Source organism: Triturus cristatus, chromosome 4_1, assembly GCF_964204655.1.
Source record: "Triturus cristatus chromosome 4_1, aTriCri1.1, whole genome shotgun sequence".
Lineage (NCBI taxonomy): Eukaryota > Metazoa > Chordata > Amphibia > Caudata > Salamandridae > Triturus > Triturus cristatus.
In genome coordinates this window covers 257,658,657-257,680,372 of record NC_140585.1, presented here as the reverse complement: position 1 = coordinate 257,680,372, position 21,716 = coordinate 257,658,657, and positions in this window count along the sequence as shown.

Sequence of the window (21,716 nt, the reverse complement as noted above, 5' to 3'; positions counted from 1 at the left end):
CCAAGGCCAGCACTCTCCCCAGCAGCTCCGCTTGGTTGACGACCGCGCCAACAGCCGAGCCCTCCACCCATGCAGGGTTTGAGCAAGCAGCCCGCCCCTGCGCCGCAGGCTCGCTGTAGGCTCTCCTGGGTTTTCCCCCTGATCTCCGCTTGCCTACTGGTATTCTTTTTCATTACAGTTACTGTCCTGTCTGCTTGTTGTACCCTACTATTCGTTACATTTAGCTCAATCCCTACCAACCATCATCTGTCAAAGACACTGGTCCAGGTGCTTTACTGGAAGAAAATGTATCTTCAAAGCCATCCAGACAGCTAAAGAATCCCTCTCCTTCACCCAAGAACAAGAGGCGACCGCTGCGGGGGAGCGCGCGTGATTCCTTGACCTCCGGGCCAAGGCCAGCACTCTCCCCAGCAGCTCCGCCTGGTTGACGGCCGCGCCAACAGCCGAGCCCTCCACCCGTGCAGGGTTCGAGCCAGCAGCCTGCCCCTGCGCCGCAGGTTCGCTGTAGGCTCTCCTGGTTTTCCCCCCTGATCTCCGCTTGCCTACTGGTATTCTTTTTCGTTACATTTACTGAACTGTCTGCTTGCTGTGCCCTAGTGTTGCTCTGCCCCTGATAGCCGCTTGCCCACTGTGATTCGTTCTACTATTCCTTCTTCATTTCTATTACTGCCTGCTTATTGTGCCCTTGCTATTGCTATTAATATTGCTGCCCCTGCGGCCCCGACCCCGTCCCAGCCACTCCCTGCCTCTGCTCCCGCCCCCCTCCTCTTCATATGGCCACCGCTGCGCGGTTGCGCCGCTGGTGCGCCAAAGGTGTACCTAAAGCAAGCCCATCTGCCCCCGTCCACGCCAGGACCGCGCCCAGCGCCAGACCACCTGGCCCCCGCGAGAGCCACGACACCTGACGCCACTACAACGCCAACTTCCTCCACGAACTCAACACCGGACGATCATCCAACTGCTTCCAGGCTACACCGAAGCTCACCCACTGACACTTCACCTGCCGTAGCTGCAGCTTCACCAGCCGTCGAACACCTACACGTCCTACCCCACCTGCCAGAGCGGAATGCAACCGCCTCAGATGCATTTTACTCAACACCCGCTCCGTTCACAAGCACGCCACCGAACTCTGGGACCTACTTGACTCAGCCTCCCTGGGCATTGCCTTCCTAAAAGAGACCCGGATGAACCCCTCCTTGGCACCCGACATCGCCATAGCCATCCCAGATGGCTACAAGATCACCAGAAGGGACCGCACCAACACCATCGCCGACATCGTCAGCACACACGCTCTTGCTTCCACAGACTACATCCTCCTCGGAGACCTGATTTTCCACCTCGAGAACGCCGACAACAGCAACTCCATCACTCTGCTCGATAACCTCGCCAACCTCGGACTCAAACAGCTCGTCACGACCCCCACCCACACCGCCGGACACACACTCAACCCCATCCTCTCCGCCAGCAACCACGTCACCTTCAGCCACACCACCGAACTCCACTGGACCGACCATCGCGGCGTCCACTTCACCTTCAAGAAACCCACCTCGCACCGCCACCCGCAACAGATCCCCTACCGCAGCTGGAACAAGATCACCTAAGACCAGCTCATCACCACCCACACCTGAGACCCATCAACAGACACCACCGACCTGACACAGCCGCCGGCAACCTCAAGCAATGGATCGATGACTGCGCCAACACCCTCGCCCCGATCAAAAAGCCCTCAAACAGATGCACCGACAGAAAGGCCAGCTGGTTCACCACCGACCTCCAGGAATCCAAGCGGACCTGCCGAAAACTTGAGAAGAAGTGGCGCCAAGAACGGACCTGAGACAACCACGTTGCCCTAAAGGACGCCAACCGCAAGCACCACCAACTCATTCGAGCCACCAAAAAGACCTCCTTCAAGGAACGCATAGACAACAATGCACACAACAGCAAAGAGATCTTCAACATCGTGAAGGAACTCTCCAATCCTAGCTCCAGCTCCAACGACATCCCACTGTCGCAAGACCTTTGTGACTCTTTAGCCACCTTCTTTTTCTGCAAGATTGCTGACATCCATGATAGCTTCAATGTCCAGACCCTCCCTACAGCCGCCGACATCGCAGACTCACCACCCCCCCAGCCTCACCAACCAGCCTGCTCTCCTGGACCCACATCAACAACGACGACGATACCATCAAGACCATGAACACTAGGCCTGGGCGGTAAATTTCGTTCCACTAGCGGAATTTGCGATATTTTGACATTTTCGCGTTCCGCAGAGAGCGCGAAAATGTAAAAACTTTCACAACCTGCCGCGAAACTGAAGTTTCTCTTGTTCGCGCTTTAAAAATGCATTCTCGCACGCGCAGTCGCGACTTACCGGTTCCCTGCGCCAACGAGTTTTCCTATCCGTTCGTGCGCGCCACAAGATGTTGGATTGTTGGTAGCCGGTCGCGCTATCCCGCGAGAGTTTGCGATCGCGAACATGTCATTGCGATAGCGAGCAGGAAATAAGCATTGCGAGCAAGATGGCCGCGCCCATTAGTGACTGCATGGGCAAGTTGGAGATATATTTTCCCGTGAGCATGCAAAAACACATCGCGAACGGGCGGGAAAAGCAATCTCTGCATCTTCGCAAAAGTTTTGCATGCTCACGGAGATTTCGCGCAATTTCGCGATAATTTGCGAAAGTCAATTTCGCAAATTCCGCCCACCCTTAATGAACACCATCCACTCCGGCTCACCATCCGACCCATGCCCTCACCACATCTTCAGCAAAGCAAACCGCATCATCGCACCCCAACTCCGGAAGATCATCAACAGCTCCTTGGAGACCGCCACCTTCCCGGAAAGCAAATCAGCAAGGACACAAAATGGCACTATGACCAGAACTCTACTCAGAATTTTAGCCTGTCCAAAAAGTGGGGTTTATTGAGCCTGTGGAGCCCAGTGCCCTACGAGACTGCTACTCTGGGCCCTATGAGGTGAAGGAGCGCAAGAGTGATGTCACCTACCCGGTGTACCTCAAAACTCCCAGCAACCCTTTTATGGTCCTACATGACCCCACTTCGCGCAGAAGACATCTTTTCCTCTGCAAATCTAGAGATGCAGCCAACACCATCCCTGTAACACCGCAGCTACAAAATAAAAGGATAAAACATGGTTAAGCACCATGCTTAAGGTTAGTGCACCAACGGAATGCGTATCAACCAAGACTTGTTTATATGACATTGAAAATCAGAAAACAGAACAACCCTTGAAAATTGAGTCATTGTGGGTATTATAAAATGCTCATACCTAGGTCTTGATATTAGCGCCCATTGACATTCTTATGTGCCTTCCTTTATTGTGCTGTAGTCTGTGAATCCAAAAGCAAACTCTTGTGTGCCTTGTGCCTAGTGTTAAAAAACAAGGTGTGTGATGTGAAAACATGATATAGCTTCTGCTGGGAGTGCTGCAACTCCTAGGGTAACAGTTGATTTCTGGAATTCTATGGAGCAATAGATTTATTATTGTGCAAGTGACTGTTAGTACAAGTGTCAAAGGCGGGAGAGAATATTTCACGACTTCTCATTTGTTGAATAACCTCTGTACTTATATTTGCGTACAGGTAACTGTGCACAACATTACCCACATATCATGACAACGCTCTCCAGGACTGAGAAGAGACGTACGTATGACTCCAAGAAGTCTTTGGCTGATCTTGAAGGCACATAAGTCTTTTTGTTTGTTATTTCGTTGCAACCCCCTTCCCTTCTGGGGCGGCAGTTGATTCATGGTCACAATTGCCTGATCAGACGCCACTCTAGGAGAGATAGGAGGTCCAGCATTGTCTTTGCATACAAGAGACAGGTGATGGGCATTACTAGTAGGGCCTACCTTAGTGGGGGACTTCTAAGTATTAACAAGCATTTGCAATGCAATCGGTCTCGCCTTTGGGGCCTTATAAGTAGTTAGCCATGCAGCATTTTTTGCAGCTGGTTGGCCAGTAGCAGTTCCACCAGGAAGCAGGGAAGGGAAACTGTGCTCTAAAACGGCCATGCTTTTTGTTTTTAACTCTTCAGTGCCCATGACGAGATAGTCTCGTCATGGAGCACGGTCGCGCTGTGCCCATGACGAGACTATCTCGTCATGAACCCCACTCACTAATGTAACGCCCGGCATAGGAGGGGGAAAGGGCGTGGCACAGAAGGGGTTAATAGTCAAATAAAGAAAGGATATTATGAAATGCAAGGCCGGAACAATGACAAGGGAGATGGGTCGAATGTTTGAGTCAGCAGTGGACAGTCATCTGTCAAACCACAGGGGGTCTACCAACCCGGCCCTGATATCTGAAAAACAAAATAAATGTGTTGGCTACAAAGGTAGATTCAAAAGTACACTAACCTGAATGTCTAATTGTGTTTACAGCACTACAATCTTGCATTCAATCTGCTTGCATAACCTCTGCCAAAGCCATGCAGAGGGATAGTAAAGAAGACCTTGTAAATGCTTCAGGCTGTAAATTAAGCTGGTTGCCTCCAAATACCTCTGAACCATTTGTCTGGTGGTTCGTGAAAAGTGGCACACTCATTTAAAGAACAGGTGCTTCAATAATGGTGGTCACAATTATTAACATTCTTTGGAAGGATGGAAGGCTCTGCATTGGGCCGATCTCGGTAGCAGGCACATAACCCGCTCAGCAGCCTTGCTACCCAGCCTATAAATCTGCAACAAAGTCACTTGCACCCACCTTTACCTTTCCCTATGCGCACAATTAGTGCAGAGGTGAGTCAGTCTCAATCGACAGCTGTGGAGATATATTTTTTAAATTAACATTTGCAACGCCAATTGCTCAAACATTCACTGTTGCTAGACCGATTGCATTGCAAAGGCTTGTTGTTAACTGCGGAGCACATCCGCTCCAGCGACTAGCCACTTGCCCTTGTGGCTAGGTCGAACTTGAAACTCCCTATGTACTTCACAGGGTTTGACAGGAATTCTGATTTACAAGGCAGACATCACACCCATAAATGTTCACGACAGTGCCTTTAGTTACCATACGCTGTGCAGGCCATTATCTGCTGCAGGTGGGGGCGTCAGGAACGTGAGAAGCAGAAGGCAGTGCATGTTTGGTTTATTAGCGGACGCCATATATGGCCCTGTGTCTATCAATCCTTGAGCAGGCCCACACCGAGCAGGTCACACACACAGTACACGGGCCAGAGGGCCCAAACACGTCATCACAAGCACTTTTAGACGCTGGTCTGCAATGGCAACGTTAAAACAGCACGCGCAGCACCACAGACACCCAACACCCCTACAAGGTCATGCAAATCGCACACTGTGTGCAATGTAAGTGGCAAAATAGATCAATACAGCACAACATAACATGACACGACAAACATAACAAAATGCAATAAAACAACACAAGGTAACACAAAGTAATAGAACACAATACATCACATACCAAAACAAAACAACAAAACACAGCAATAAACAAATTAACATGACAAAATACATCATAATAGAATAAAACACAACATAAGAAACAACACAAAATAGCATAAGCTTCAGTATCCTAATGTAACATACAAACAGTGATACGTGTGCTCAGACATAGATGATATTATCATCAAAGACACAGATACATTGGGGCATATTATCAAGAACAGCGTTAAAATTATCACCGCTTTAGCGGCAGAAAACTGCCTCTAAAGCGGCGATAATGGGCTTGATAATATGCCCTTGAGAATTCCAATAGAAGCCCATGTTGCGGTGTGAACCTGGGCTTCTATTGGAATTCTCTGCGGCATATTATCAAGCCCTTTTTGCCGCTTTAGTGGCAGTTTCCTGCCGCTAAAGCGGCGATAATTTTAACGCCGTCCTTGATAATATGCCCCATTGTGTCAACCCCTGAAGGAAAATAGGCCGAGACTTCCCTGTCAGGAGTAACCTTCTACTTACCATAGGCGACCAACTATCTAAGGGGCATATTTACAAGGTGGCATTAGAAAATTTTTGCCGCTTTTGCAGCCGTTTTTGGCCGAAAACTGGCGATAATTTTATCGCCTAATTAGCAAGGTCACGTTAATGCGTGAAACCTTGCATTAGCACCCAAATTCTAAACGCCCAGCTTTGCATCTCTAATGAGATGCAAAGTGGGCGTTCCTGACCTGACATGACAGGTGAAATGTCGCTAAGCGACATTTCTCCTATCAAGCCCCACGCTATGAAGCATAGCGGCAGGAAAAGTAGCGATAACCCCTGTTATCGCTACTTTCCTTACGCCTGCTTCAGGACTGACTTAGCCATGATATCCTATGGAAGGTGGATATCATGGCTAAGTTTGTGAGTCCCTATCAGCAAGCTAACGCCACATTGCGTGAGACTATCGCTGGGTTTCCAGCGATAATCTCACGTTGTGCAGTTAGCGCTAGGATTTTTATCGCTTTTGAGATAAGCTTTGCTAATAGCACGCTATCTCAGCAATTAAAATCCACGCTAGCCGGCGATAATTATCCTAGTGCTAAGTGGGCTTAGCGTTAATTATCTCCGGTTGTTGCTGATATGCCCCTAAACTTTCTTCACACCCGGTGGGGTTGCTCTTACAAAATTAATACTGAAGGCAAAGTCCTTGATCTATAATAGCAATGCAATATAGCCCCATACAGAGCACTGTGCCCGGCGGACAAGTGCCCTCTTTGGCCGTCTGCCTATGTATGATGCAAATGTGTTTATTTAGGAAGTACCTCCTTTTGACCAGAGTAAAAGTCAACAACAGAGAAAGCCAGAAATGTTGGCTAGTGATATCCAAAAGTTACTGGAACAATTGGGAAGCAAGAATCCAAGCCATTACTTGGTATAATTAATTTCTGCTACTTTTATTATTCTGCTGGCCATGTCCCTGACAAAGGTAGAGCGATGACTGGAAATTGATAAAGAGCATGTGTTCCAATGACGCGAAGCAGCATAACAGGGCAGAGACTTATTGGTTCATCTTATGAAAAATACATACTTGCAAATGTTTTTTTCAACATTCATTAGTAGATGAAGGGTGTAAGAGAAGGCGATCTTTTCCTGGCTAAGATAGTTCAATGGGGAGAGCTATCGTGGTCCCCTTCACTCACCCCCACAACCATTTTCTTCACGTAATGGACTTTTTCCATTGCGTGAAAATACAAACTTGAAAAAACAAGGCACATAATTTGAGCCATGTTTTTCTATTAATATATCTGTCATGAAAAGGTAACTTTTTCCCATGGTAGGGCCTGTCAAAGGGTGGAATTCAGACATGGTTGCAAGTGAAGAAGGACAATGCCTGGGTGGGGAATTCCTTTCAGGCTCAGGTGACAAAGCCAAAGGTTTGGCGGCAGATGGTAGGAGCCGGGTGACAGGTCCAGAGAGGTCGAGAGTGGACGACGAGGGGCTGCGCCGAGGTTTGGCAGGAGGGGCGGGGTTAGCTGCCGCCGCGCTATCATTATGTATTTGCGCAACACTTCAAATCGGGAGGTGGAGGAATGCAGGGCTTGCCGTCTCACCCATGCCTGGGTGGATGGAGTTCAAGGATGCCAGCTATTTGGCATCAGGGGCCCCCGGCGAAGGGTTAAGCCTTGCAGAGAGCATGCACGTGATGTAGCGTTTAAAAGTTTGAGAATTGTAGGGGTGCGTCATATTCACGGTTAGTCGGCACCCGTATATAACCAAATGTGCTCAGGGATTTCGTGTGCAATGTATTACAACTGTATAACCTATATCGATTTTAAGTAGAAGTGCTAGCTATGTACAAGCACATGGTAAACGTATTAGAGAAATGTATAGTGTTTAGCTACGGGAAATGCAATGTGGTGTTAGAAATGTGTACCCCAGACTTCGTGTCTGTAGTTTGTTTAGGTTGACCACACATGAAAGAAAGACGTAAATGTCAATACTGTGATTGAAACCTGCTTGTGTAACCGAAGTAGTGGCCAGAATTCGCATATATCGTTGAGGCGAAAGGCCTGGTATTTTCTTATGTTAGCCAAGGGCAATAGGCCAAAAAGGATTTATTCCAGTAGAGGTTTTAGGCTGTAGTAAATTGCAACTTAAAAGATGTGAAGAATGTCTGCTTTGCATGATCTCACCCCAGGTGCAAGGACAGTTGCTCGTTAGTAGAGAAGCTCTTTGTTCATAATTTGAATTATGTAGAGAAAGCCAGACATGGGAGTGTATTGGAATGTGCCAATCGTAACTCCTAGTGCGGATGGCGTCTGGGACTCAAGGCCAAGCGATGGACGATGGAACTGGACAGCGCTCTGTGGAAAAGTACTGAAAGACGACCCCGGAAGAAGAGGAGGCGCAAAGGGCGTGTTCGGAGACTTGGGGTACTGTATTAGGGACAGCGCCCCGAGGGTGGAGGCAGAGCAGAGCGGGGCAGCCCAAAGCAGAGGACGGCTAGGCGAAGGCTAGAGGGGGCAACTTAGACCAAGCTCTCTAAGTGAGGACTTCTTATGAAGTTTCACTCTGACACCTTTTATTCTGATGAGGGTCTCAAGGGATTGCTATGTAGGGATGTCACCTAGTACAGAGTAGGGACAGAGATGGTATGGTTCAGTGTCCCTAGTATCGACATTTGCTTGGTAGTGTTCTACCTCATGCTTTTAGAGATTGTACTTGTAGTTATTTTTAGCCGGATGCGGATTCTTCGTAGAGTAGCATTTGTGTTAGTGCCTATGTACATGTTGTGCCTCGTATTGAGGACTTTGTATTTGCAAATCTTCATGCTGATAATAAAAACCAGAGAGCCAAGAGATTAAGTTTCGAGTCTTTGATTATGGAAAATTGCAGACTGTAATTGTGATGACGGTAATTTTCCCTCCATGCTATCAGGCAAGTAAAAAGTCCATCTGACCAGAGTGGGTTCCAGTAGATAATTGCGAGATACTAAAATAGGCCGGAGCAGTTGGTAGCAAACGAGGATGGTTTCTTACTGATAGCGAGGGAAGATTAGATAAGGATAAGTGACCCTTGAGGCCCAAGAGACGATAAGTGATGCTGAATCATCAGATGGCGAGCAGCAGACGGCGGCAGATGAGCATCGACGGCGAGTAGCAGCGCGGCAGAAAGCAGCAGTTCCAGGAGTGAGTATGAACATAATGAGTGGTTGTAGATTGCGGTGTTGATTTGTTGTGTGATGTCTTGCGGAGTTGTTGTGTATGTCGTGTGATTGTGAGATCAGGCTGTGAGCGCGCGCAGCCCGGGAATTGTGGTGTAGAAGACACCTGAGATAGATTTTGTTGACCACCCAAAGGAGATCGTGAGGTACCATCGATCACCTGGACCGAGATAGGGGGAGCGAATGCGTGTGTGTATGGCAACTTAACGCTGGTCGTGGGTTGTGGTGAGCAGATCGGAGTGTTAGTAACCTATCAGAGGCGTTTTTGTCTGGCCGGACGGGGGCAGGCGGGCGCCAATCGAGGTCAACAAGGTCGAGAGACTGTGGACGGACAGTCAGAGGCTGTGGACGGACAGCCAGAGAAATAACTTAATTGGTTATTTCAGTGTATGAATGGGACGTGAGTAAGCGTGAAACGAGTTTGGAGAAGGGAACTGCTGCGAACGAAGGAAGGTGACGTCAGAGGGTGTCGCGCTGTGATAGGCCGGTTGGTGTGAGTCGCGCTGGTATTGGAGGATTTGAGAATAAGAAGTAAATAGAGCGCGAGATCGAATTTGCTCATTATGAAGTGTCTTAGGGCTTTGCGAGAGTTGTGTAGAGGTGATAGGCATGTGGTTGTCCGCGGGGGAGAAGAAGCTCCTCCCGAGGATACACCGGCACATTACATGGCACAGAATGTGGGGTTACATACTATCGTTTGGATCGAGAATTGGCACAAGGTTACGCAAGGTGAGGGGGAATTAGCTTTCCCGAGGTACGGCTCATTTAGATTAGCGGTGCTGTACCAACTGAAGACGGTGATGGGGTCCTTAAAACCCTTGCCAAGACCAGCACAGTTTGAAGCATTACATGCGTGGATCCGAGCAGCGCATGATAAGGAAAAGGGAAGAAGTCAGGAGAGGATGAGGAAGTCGATTAGGGCGTTTCAAGATGCCAAATGGGACGCAGCAGAGAAAAGATGGAGAGTGCAGACAATTGAGGAAGCGAAACTGTATCCCGCGATAATGGAGGAGACGGGGATAAGGAATGGGAAAGCACAGAAAGAGGATAGTGATTCTGATGATGATATATTGCAAAGATTGCTAGACGAGAGACCACCCCCTTATAATCCAGACGAAGAGGATGATAGGTGGGGTGATAGGGGAGACTCTAGGAGGGTAACAATCCAGCCTGAGACCCGAGTGGAAGGGTTGGTCTCGTTTGATACAGCGAGTTCACAGGGTCAGTCGGGGACCAGCCGAAGGATTGAAGGAGAGATGAGGTTACCGGATGCATTGAGGGTACCGGTCACCATTGGACCGATTGTGTCTATATACAGCCCGGAATCAGAGGCGAGAGAGAGGTCCGAACGAGAGGCAGAGAGAACTAGGCGAGAAAGTGGGGAAAGTGAGTTGGAAGGGGCAACGGCCCGACCTCCAAGCCCAGTACAATGGAGTACGCCATTAGCAGCGGTGTCAGACACATCTAGGGGCGAAGAGGACGAGAGACCGGTGAGGTCGAGGACTCCGATGGAGTCGAGACCAGATTTAGGGTCATGGGTATCACCCAAGAAGCAAATGAGCTGGAATATGGGCCGAGCGGGGACAACCCCAGTTGCCTTTAAGAGCCACTCTGCTCCCATAGAACTACCAGAGGAAAGGGGAGAGCAGGAATCGGAATGCGAGTATGATGAGGGACGTGGAGCAAGTTGTCAGGTGTTGAAAGGAGCCTTGAAGGCAGGAATGATAGATGTAGTAAGACTTAAGGCAGAGGCGGATGAAATAATATATGGGAATCTACCTCTGGAGAGAGTATTGACCTATACTCCCGATGAATTGCTTTTTGTGGCAAAGGATGTGACTCGTAAAGCACGAATGGCACATGAGAAACTGGCGGGTTTGGCTAGAGAATATGGGGTGGATCTATCCAAGACTAGAGCATTGCAAGGGAGCCATAGGATGCATTGTACCGAGCGGGAATTGGAAGAGAAAAGGGTTGTTGGTCTAAGGTCACATACCAAGGAATTGATTGTAGCTATGAGAATATGGCTGATGCTCGACAAATGGCAAGAGAAATGGGCTAGGAAAAAGAATTCTAGGGGAGCGAAAGGAGGGAGCTCTGAAGGAGATTTGCAGGAGGTAAAGATCCTTCCTTTGAGAGAGGTGGCGAATGGAGGATATGTGCATGTACCATGGAGCAGGGGGGATTTGGCATCATTTACGAATGATTTTCCCAGGCTCAGGGAGAAGCCTGCAGAGTGGTACAAGCAAGTTGAGCGTTTCGTTAAGATTTCGAAGGTGTTGTGGATAGATCTGAACACCTTATTCGATATCGTAGTTCCGGGAGATCTGTGGAACGCATGTAAAATTGCTGTTGATTGGCCGGACTATGAGCCTGATAGGAACATAGTTACTAATGGTCCGTCGCCCGTGGTAATGAGGCTGTACGATAAGGTAATTACCTGGTTGAAATCGAAGGTTTCACCCCAAGATATCGATTGGGTGAAGATAGACAGGACAGTGCAGGAGCCCAAGGAGACAGTACATGAATTCTATGAGAGACTTTTGAAAGCTTTTAAGCAGTACAGTGGGTTAGATGAGCTGGAAACGAAGGACATGGGACAGTTTGTGTCTAAGTTCGTGCTGGGTTTGAAGCCCGAGGTCAGTCTTATGATACAGCAGCATTTGATCTGTTGGCAGAATAAGCCCGTAGACGAGATCTTGCGGTACGCCAGGTACTGCACGGATGAGATCGAGTCCAAGCATAAGAAGATGAAGGATAACTTATTGCTCATTCAGATGCAAGCGGCTCAGGGACCGCCGAATGGGGGTCCAGTGGGGCGAAGACAGGGAAATTATCAGACAGGGAATCAGAATATGCAAGGTCAGGGAAGGCCGAGACCCGTAGACCCTAGGACGGGAATAGATGTAGCGATCTTGAAGAAGACGACTGCTTGTCACCAGTGTCACCAGGTGGGACACTGGAGGCGCGAGTGTCCCTTGAACCCCTATAATCAGCCGCAGATGGAGGGAGGAATGGGTCAGGTCCCTGGGGCGGAACAGGTACAGACGGTGACTGTACCGAGAACGATGCAAGGGGGGACAGGCGTCTCGCAGGTGCAGGTTCCCCAGCCACCCAGGATGCAGAACATACAGCAGGGAGCTCGGACTTATTTGCAGATGCCCATGTTCGAAGTGGAAGAGGAGAGGGATGCAGATTTGCTGGCGCAGTTAAGTTTGGGTCAGGACGATGATTGCCTGCTCAGGGCCATACTAGAGGTAGATCAGAAGGGACCCTTTGTGGAAGCCGAACTCGATGGACGCCCTACTACCTTCTTGGTAGATACGGGGGCTACCAGGTCAACCATAAGATCAGCAGTAGTTCCGGGGGTAGCCCTCTCGGGAGAAAGTATACAAGTGGTTGGAGTGGCGAACAAGAGACTAGTTAGCCCCTTGACGGAACCGATTCCCGTCAGGATAGGAAACTTTAGGGATCGACATCAGTTCGTGGTGTGCGATTCTAGTCCTGTTTGTCTGTTGGGAAGAGATTTATTGTGTAAGCTCAATTGCACAATTTACTGTACCCCGAGGGGAGTAGAGGTACAGACCAGAGATGACGACGCGACCTTTAAGGTTGCAAATCAGCAGGGGTGCGTGGAAGTGTACCCGGCTCTGACAGTGGAGGAGCTTCCACAGGACTTGAGGGAGTCAGTTGCGACCGATGTGTGGGATCTAAGCGGAGAGGAGATCGGCTTAGTCAGGGGAGTGGAACCAGTGAAGATACAGGTTAAGCCAAACGCGGAATTCCCGAGAACCCCTCAGTATAAACTGTCGCCTGAGACGATTGCTGGGATCAAACCTGTGATTCAGTCTATGATTAGGCAGGGAATACTGGTGGAGATCATGGGTAGTCCATGTAATTCACCCATTATGGGACTGCAGAAACCGAGTGGGAAGTTCAGGATAGTGCAAGACCTGCGGAAAATAAACGACATAGTTGTTCCATGTTGTCCAGTGGTACCGAATCCGTCTGTGATACTGTTCCAGATCCCATGCGAAGCTGGGTGGTTCACAGTGATTGACTTGTGTCAGGCATTCTTTTCGATTCCCCTACATGAAGAGAGTAGATTTCTTTTTGCATTTAGGCTAGAAAATCGTATATTAACGTGGTGCCGTATCCCACAGGGGTATACGGAGAGCCCATCGATTTTCAATCAGCTCTTAAAGAAGAATCTGGAAGGTCTTGTGTTGCCGAAAAACTCTGTTTTGGTGCAGTACATTGACGACCTGCTTGTCGCGTCAGAGACAGAAGACGCTTGCAGGATCGATACCATTGCGTTGTTGAATTTCCTGGGAGAGAACGGTCACAAGGTGTCTCCAAACAAGCTGCAATACTGTTTACCTGAGGTACAGTATTTGGGGCACAGAATTGAAAAGGGTAAAAGGAAGGTGTCTCCAGATCGCATTGATGCGATTTTGAGAATGCCAGTTCCCTCGACGCAGAGGGAAGTTAGAATGTTTTTGGGAATGGTGGGCTATTGCCGCCAGTGGATCCCAAACTTTTCCTTTGAAGCGAAGCCTTTGCAGCGGCTGACGCGAAAGGATGTAAGTGATCCGGTACCATGGGACGACGACTGTTTGAAATCATTTCTGAGGCTGAGAGAAGCCTTATGTAGCGCTCCTGCGTTGGGAATGCCGGATTATAACAAGGCATTTGCATTGTTCTGCTGCGAAAGAGAAGGTTGCGCATTAGCAGTGTTAACCCAGAATCATGGAGGTGTCCGTAGACCAGTTGCTTATTTCTCAGCTACTCTAGATCCAGTAGCTTCTGCGTTGCCCGGATGTCTCAGATCCGTTGCGGCAACAGGTGTCAGCATCGAGAGATGTGAGAGCATTGTGATGGGTCATCCACTTACTGTACATGTGCCACATTCTGTTGAATTGTTGATGACTAGGACTAAAACGCAGCACCTCACGAATAATAGGCTGACTCGTTATGAGCAAGTTATTCTTGCAGCAGATAATGTGACATTGAAGAGGTGTGCTGTTTTAAATCCTGCTACACTGTTACCTGTTCTAAAAATAGATGATAATGAAGATTGTGAGGACCATGATTGTCTCGACGTTACGGAACTATGCACCAAACCGAGACCTGACATTGTCGATGAACCGCTCCCAGAGTCAGATGAGATTTTCTTTGTGGACGGTTCATGTTTAAGAGACAGTGTCGGTCGATTGAGAGCAGCGTTTGCTGTATGCACCATTACGGGTGTGGTTGAAGCCGCTTGTTTAGAAGGAGTACACTCCGCGCAGGTGGCTGAGCTCATTGCTCTGACTCGTGCCTGTTTGGCAGCCGACAAGATCCGTGTAACTATTTACACGGACAGCCAGTACGGGTTTGGTGTGGTTCATGACTTCGGACAGCTATGGTCCCAGAGAGGGTTTATGACGTCTTCAGGTTCTCCTATAAGAAATGGTGATTATGTGCGGAAATTGTTAAAAGCATTGCAAGGTCCTGATGAAATTGCTGTTGTTAAATGTGCAGCCCACACGAAGGGAAGCGACTTTGTCTCGTTGGGAAATAACTATGCAGACGAAGTAGCTCGATTTTGTGCAGAGCAGGGATGCAACTTTACTGAGATCCACATTGAGGAAACTGGGGAAGAGGTGGTGTATGGTCAGATGTTAGCAGTGGCTGACACATGGGAGGAACTGAAGCAGCTTCAGGAAGGGGTCTCAGATCAGGAACGGGACAGCTGGATACGAGCTGGATGTGAGAAGGGAGATGTGGATATATGGGTTTCGAATGATGGACGAGCAGTGTTGCCGGAAAGTTTGTTGAATCCCATGGCGAGGTTGATACATGGTGTTGTACATCTGGGTAGGGATGCCATGATGAGAGTGTTTCGTCAGACTTGGTACAATCCGAAGTTTCGTGCCGTGGCTGAAACTGTGTGCCAGAGATGTGTCACTTGCCAACAGATGAATGTAGGGAAAAGAACTGCTGTGACATTGAGCCACATAGGGAGGTCAGGGGGACCTTTCAATAGGATGCAGTTGGATTTTGTCGAAATGCCGAAGTGTAATGGGTTGAGGTACATATTAGTGATAGTATGTGTCTTTTCCAGGTGGGTGGAGGCGTACCCTACACGCAGATGTGACACACTCACAGTAGCGAAACTCTTATTGAGAGAACTCATTCCAAGGTACGGGTTCCCGACGTCCTTTGAATCGGACAGAGGAACTCATTTTCACAGCGAAGTTATGAAATTGCTTTGTGCTGCTTTGAATATAGATCAGAAGTTACACTGTAGCTATAGACCAGAGGCTTCAGGGATAGTGGAGCAGGTGAATGGAACTCTGAAGGCTCGGATGGCGAAAGTGTGTTCGTCTACGTCTCTGAAATGGCCTGACGCATTACCTTTGGTCCTTATGAGCCTTCGAAGTGTGCCTGATAGAAGAACTGGGTTGTCACCCCATGAAATCCTCATGGGAAGAGCGATGCGTTTGCCTGCAATACCTGCTACTGCTCTGATAAATATCACTGATGATGTGATCCTGGACTATTGTAAAGGCCTTGCTGACGTGGTCCGTTCTGTGTCTCAGCAGGTGCAGACAGCAACGGTTCCAGCTGCGAGTGACAGGTGCCACGACTTGGACCCAGGCGATTGGGTCCTGGTCCGAAAGCACGTGAGGAAGAGTTGTTTGGATGCTAGGTGGCGTGGCCCTTTCCAAGTAATCCTTGTTACGAACACTGCTGTCAAGTGCGGAGGGTTACCGAACTGGGTGCATGCTTCTCATACCCGCAGAGTTCCAGCACCCTTGGAAGATACAGCCCCTCTCGAGAACCAAGATCTCAGTGAGCCGACAGAATCGCCAGAGAGGGCCAGTCAAGCTGTAAGGGTTGCTGAAGCGGCTGATGGTGCACTGAATCGAGTTGGGGGAGGACGTGAAGAAAGTACTGACCCAGAAACCGGCGAAGGAGCGAGAGGTGCAGTGGGTAGTACAGAATCGAGTTCTGCCGAAGAAGAGGAAGGCAGTGCACAGGGTATCGGAGAGAAGACTGGGGGAGCCACCGAAGCGGAAAGGGTTTGGCCCGCAAAGCAGAACCGGGTAAACCTGAGGTTGGCCCCAGACACCGACCTTGCACCAGTTTCGGAAGAACCAGAAGAAGAATCGGGAGACGAGGAAAATCCTCAAGGAGGTGTGAGAAGGTCCAAGAGAACTCGAGTGCCAAGTCGGAAGTACGCTTCCCCGGAGTGGGCATACCAAGTGACTGATGCCAGGGTTACCGAGCACGGGAAGATTGAGGTCGATGACATTGGTCAACAGTGTCCCGCTCCAGAGGGTGGAAGTGTTGCTGAAAGTTCCGGGATTGGAGATCGAAGGGATTCTGACGATTCATATCCCAAGTCCGCCATTCCTGAGTACCATTCGAGGTATGATCTTGGACAATTTAGAGTTCCCGACGTTCACAGCATTGCCAGATCCACAAGAACTGATTATTCTTAAGCTCGAAATATTGCAGGGAGTCCTGGAGCTGTTGGGACCGGCGCTTATGTTAGATTGATTTGAGAAAGGTTGCCAGCTAAAAAGAAGATTACTTAGAGCCGAGCGGAAGAAGAACAAAATTAGGGATTTTTCCGTTGTAGAACGAAGAAAGTTAGGGAGGGTTGCCTAAGTTCACGAAAGAGACATTAATGAGAAAGAGACTTATCCTTTCAGAGACTGCATTGGACATTGAGCATATTCCGAAGATGGCAGATCCTGTAAACCCACACCGTAGGGCTAAACTGATAATAGGCACATTGATCGGAGTTGTAGTAGTCACCATATTTGCGGTAGTGATAAGTTCATACATGGTGGCTCACAGGCAAGAGGGGAAGGTTCAGGGAGCACCCACACCTATTACCCCAGGGCAGAGAGGTGTCAGTAATAGCGAACAGGAATCATCGGAGTTGAGAGATGTTCGCAGACTTCACATGGATTTGTCAAAGGGTGATTTTAAGCTTAACGCGTATGCAAGGTTGCTGTATGAGTATGTTGATGCGATGGATGTGAAGGATTGTTATGTGTGCATGCAGTTGCCTGCTTCAGTGGATGAGGGTATCAAGTATCATCATCTCCCATTGACTTATGGGATTTCTTGTAGCATATGGCTCAGTTTATTTTATGACAGGAGACAGTTCGAGTATTTCTTCTCAAATTTTGACACGGTACTTCCCGAGGTGCCAGCAATCAAGCATTTGAATAGATATGACCTGGATAAGAAAGAGGACAGACTCCTGAAATATTTTAGACCGACTGTGAAACTGGATACGGCGCATGCTCACAGGAATAACCTGACATGTGCGTTATCAGAGATAGAGAAGAAATTCATAGACCAAGTAGAGGACAGGTATAGAAAGTTGACCGAGACACGACACACCGGAGAGAGCCCAGTAGATTGGACGGACGAGGAGAGAGCTCACAGATCTAAGGGAAGTTATGGACCAATAGCATTGGATGAGGCACAGAGAGGGAATTTGTGTATTGCACGGCCTCAATCCAAGACGGAGAAGGTCGCAGTAGGACATAGCATTTGTTCTCAGACTTTTACAATGGAAGCTTATGCTAAGAATTTTATGCAAGGTCCAGTAGAAGTAATCCCGACAGTGTATTATGTTTGTGGGACGAATGCTTATGTCAGACTACCCGACAATTGGTATGGAGTATGCTATTTGGCTATCATATTCCCGAAGATTTATCACACAAGGGACTTGGAGTTGTTAGAGACGAAGCGACCGCCCAGGAAACGTAGGGCTACAAATGCCGGTGCAGTGATTGGGGACATATACGGAGCAATGATACCTAGTATGGGTGTGGTGTTGAATGATGTGAAGATCCGAAGGTTGGCGACTGTAGTTGATGAGTTGTCTATGAACACGGCGAGATCTTTGATATTGGTGGCTGGAGAGATGTTGTCGATCCGGAATATGGTTTTGCAGAATCGTCTTGCTTTAGATGTGTTGTTAGCCAAAGCAGGCGGAGTCTGCAAATTATTGAAAGTTCAGGAATGCTGCACGTATATTCCAGACAACTCGAAGGAGATAGGGAAGTACATAGACAACATAACGACTGTTCACAAGGAGATTACGGATCTGACGGAGGTGAATGTGTGGGAGAAGATTGGATTAGGATTTGGAAGAGTGGGAACTTGGTTTGCGAATCTGGGAAGGGGATTTCTAGGTTCAGTGTTGAAACCAATTATTATTGCCGTGGTTTGTGTGATCTGTTTGTGGGGATGTGTGAAGGCATGGAAGTGGTATCAAGGAGGCAAGGTTGAAAGAGCTCTAAAGGCAAACGAGAGGAGGTTGGCAAAGCTCCAGGAGCAGCAATATGAGAGTCTTAAGAAACTGGAGGGAGTCCGACATGGAAATGTTATGACTAGCACGGTTTAAATCAGTTCTGAAGAAGGAAATGTAATGGTGTGATGACGGATGTCATCAAAGGGGGGAACTGATGTAGCGTTTAAAAGTTTGAGAATTGTAGGGGTGCGTCATATTCACGGTTAGTCGGCACCCGTATATAACCAAATGTGCTCAGGGATTTCGTGTGCAATGTATTACAACTGTATAACCTATATCGATTTTAAGTAGAAGTGCTAGCTATGTACAAGCACATGGTAAACGTATTAGAGAAATGTATAGTGTTTAGCTACGGGAAATGCAATGTGGTGTTAGAAATGTGTACCCCAGACTTCGTGTCTGTAGTTTGTTTAGGTTGACCACACATGAAAGAAAGACGTAAATGTCAATACTGTGATTGAAACCTGCTTGTGTAACCGAAGTAGTGGCCAGAATTCGCATATATCGTTGAGGCGAAAGGCCTGGTATTTTCTTATGTTAGCCAAGGGCAATAGGCCAAAAAGGATTTATTCCAGTAGAGGTTTTAGGCTGTAGTAAATTGCAACTTAAAAGATGTGAAGAATGTCTGCTTTGCATGATCTCACCCCAGGTGCAAGGACAGTTGCTCGTTAGTAGAGAAGCTCTTTGTTCATAATTTGAATTATGTAGAGAAAGCCAGACATGGGAGTGTATTGGAATGTGCCAATCGTAACTCCTAGTGCGGATGGCGTCTGGGACTCAAGGCCAAGCGATGGACGATGGAACTGGACAGCGCTCTGTGGAAAAGTACTGAAAGACGACCCCGGAAGAAGAGGAGGCGCAAAGGGCGTGTTCGGAGACTTGGGGTACTGTATTAGGGACAGCGCCCCGAGGGTGGAGGCAGAGCAGAGCGGGGCAGCCCAAAGCAGAGGACGGCTAGGCGAAGGCTAGAGGGGGCAACTTAGACCAAGCTCTCTAAGTGAGGACTTCTTATGAAGTTTCACTCTGACACCTTTTATTCTGATGAGGGTCTCAAGGGATTGCTATGTAGGGATGTCACCTAGTACAGAGTAGGGACAGAGATGGTATGGTTCAGTGTCCCTAGTATCGACATTTGCTTGGTAGTGTTCTACCTCATGCTTTTAGAGATTGTACTTGTAGTTATTTTTAGCCGGATGCGGATTCTTCGTAGAGTAGCATTTGTGTTAGTGCCTATGTACATGTTGTGCCTCGTATTGAGGACTTTGTATTTGCAAATCTTCATGCTGATAATAAAAACCAGAGAGCCAAGAGATTAAGTTTCGAGTCTTTGATTATGGAAAATTGCAGACTGTAATTGTGATGACGGTAATTTTCCCTCCATGCTATCAGGCAAGTAAAAAGTCCATCTGACCAGAGTGGGTTCCAGTAGATAATTGCGAGATACTAAAATAGGCCGGAGCACACGTCCTAGGGCAGGTCAGGAAGGCGGGGAGGTCGGAATATCCGGCAGGGCTTGCCTGAGTGCTCGGCGCTGCTGCAGCTGATGCTCACCCCTGCCTGCAGTGCCGTTTGTCATGCTGCACCTGTATGAGGGCCGTAACGCGGCCCCTGCGGTGCAGCCCCCCCCCCCCCCTAGGGGCCCAAAACTGCCCGGGTCCAATTCAGCACAAGACCATGGATTGTCCGTCAGATATAGGAGACTCTCGGGCCTGCACAACATTTTGTAAAGGGGGAAAGGGTGGTGGGGAAGGCTATCGTTTTGCGCTTTACCCTTACACGAGGAGCCATTGGATTTGAAATGCTATAGAGACAAGCATTGGCAAACTCAGCAAGTAAAGCGGGCACCTGCTAAGATATTAAGCATGGAGCCCCTGTTGCTAATGCCGACAGTTTAGCGTGGCGCCAAGGGCCATGATGACAGCACTGAGGAGAAAGCAGACGAGCTGCCAATCAAAAAGATGGGGAGGGGTGGCCGCACACAAGCAGCGTGCTTGTCCCTGCACGCTCCAGAAGCATACTCCAGGGGAGTGAACTCACGAAAAAAGGTGGGACATGCAGCCACCATTAGGAATTGCAGGCTACGTTTTTTAAAGGACAACCAGACAAGCCAATCCAGAGCGTGGGAGGAGTCAGACCCCACAAAGTAAAGATAACAGATCGCCTACAGCGCAATCGCTGTTTAGGCTCGACCTAAAAAAGGAACATTTAGTTCTGACAAACGAATAATTTTGCCAGGTCAAAGTGGCAGTTTAAAACTGCACTACAAGCTGCAGTGGCAGGCCTGAGACAGGTTTTAAAGGGTTACTTTAGTGAGTGGCACAATGGGTGCTTCTTCCCACCACAAGCATTTAATTTACAGGCCCTCGGTACATACTGTACCATTTACTAGAGACTTAAAAGTAAATTAAATATGTTGTTATATGTAGGACCATTTTACGCTGTTGAAGGGAGAGAGCTCAAGCACTTTGCCACTGGTTAGCAGGGGTGAAGTGCACAGAGTTCCAAAGCCCACATAAATGAGTTTAGCAAAACAGGGGAGTAAAGGTAAAAAGTCTGTGGTCTAACCACACCAAGGATGTCAGGTCGAGCACTCGTATTCTCCGGGTTCTTTTTTTGTGAATCAGTCTGTTTATGTATTTGTGCTCTTGAAGTTACTGAAGGGGCACAAGGCCTCATGCTGCACTTTAAAATAACTAGTTAAAGAGTTTTGACTTCCAGTGTACTACTTCATTCCTTTCTATCTCAATCTTGCTCCCTTTGAATCTCTCATCTCTAAGTTGCTCATTGTGAGTACCCCGGATCAGCACCTAGACATTTTGCACCCTATGAGATAACATTACCAAGAGGCCTGTTCATTTCAGGGGAGCAGAGGTGGCAAGCGTTGCGAGAGGAACCCTGAGGTTCAACTGAGAAACGGGGAATTGTAAGGTGAATTAGTGGTCACGGGTCTGATACACATGGTAATTCAATCATTCTTCCTTTCAGTTTCACTCTGAGCGTTTGGGGGTTTTGCACAAGAGAGGTCCACAGGGCTTCTGCAGACCTTATAGTTCTGATGGGCTCCATTACTGCTGTTACCCTGCCCTTTGGAATTAACACACTACTTGTAATGAGCGTGTAGATGCCCATTACCTCCTCGTTAGTCTTCCTCGTCACATGACTAACAAAGTGAGCTTCAGCTCCACCCCAGAACCCTCCAAAGCAAAAAAGTCAGCCTCCCATGCCTCCCATCCCTTCCCAATATGGCCGACCCATTACACCCATGAC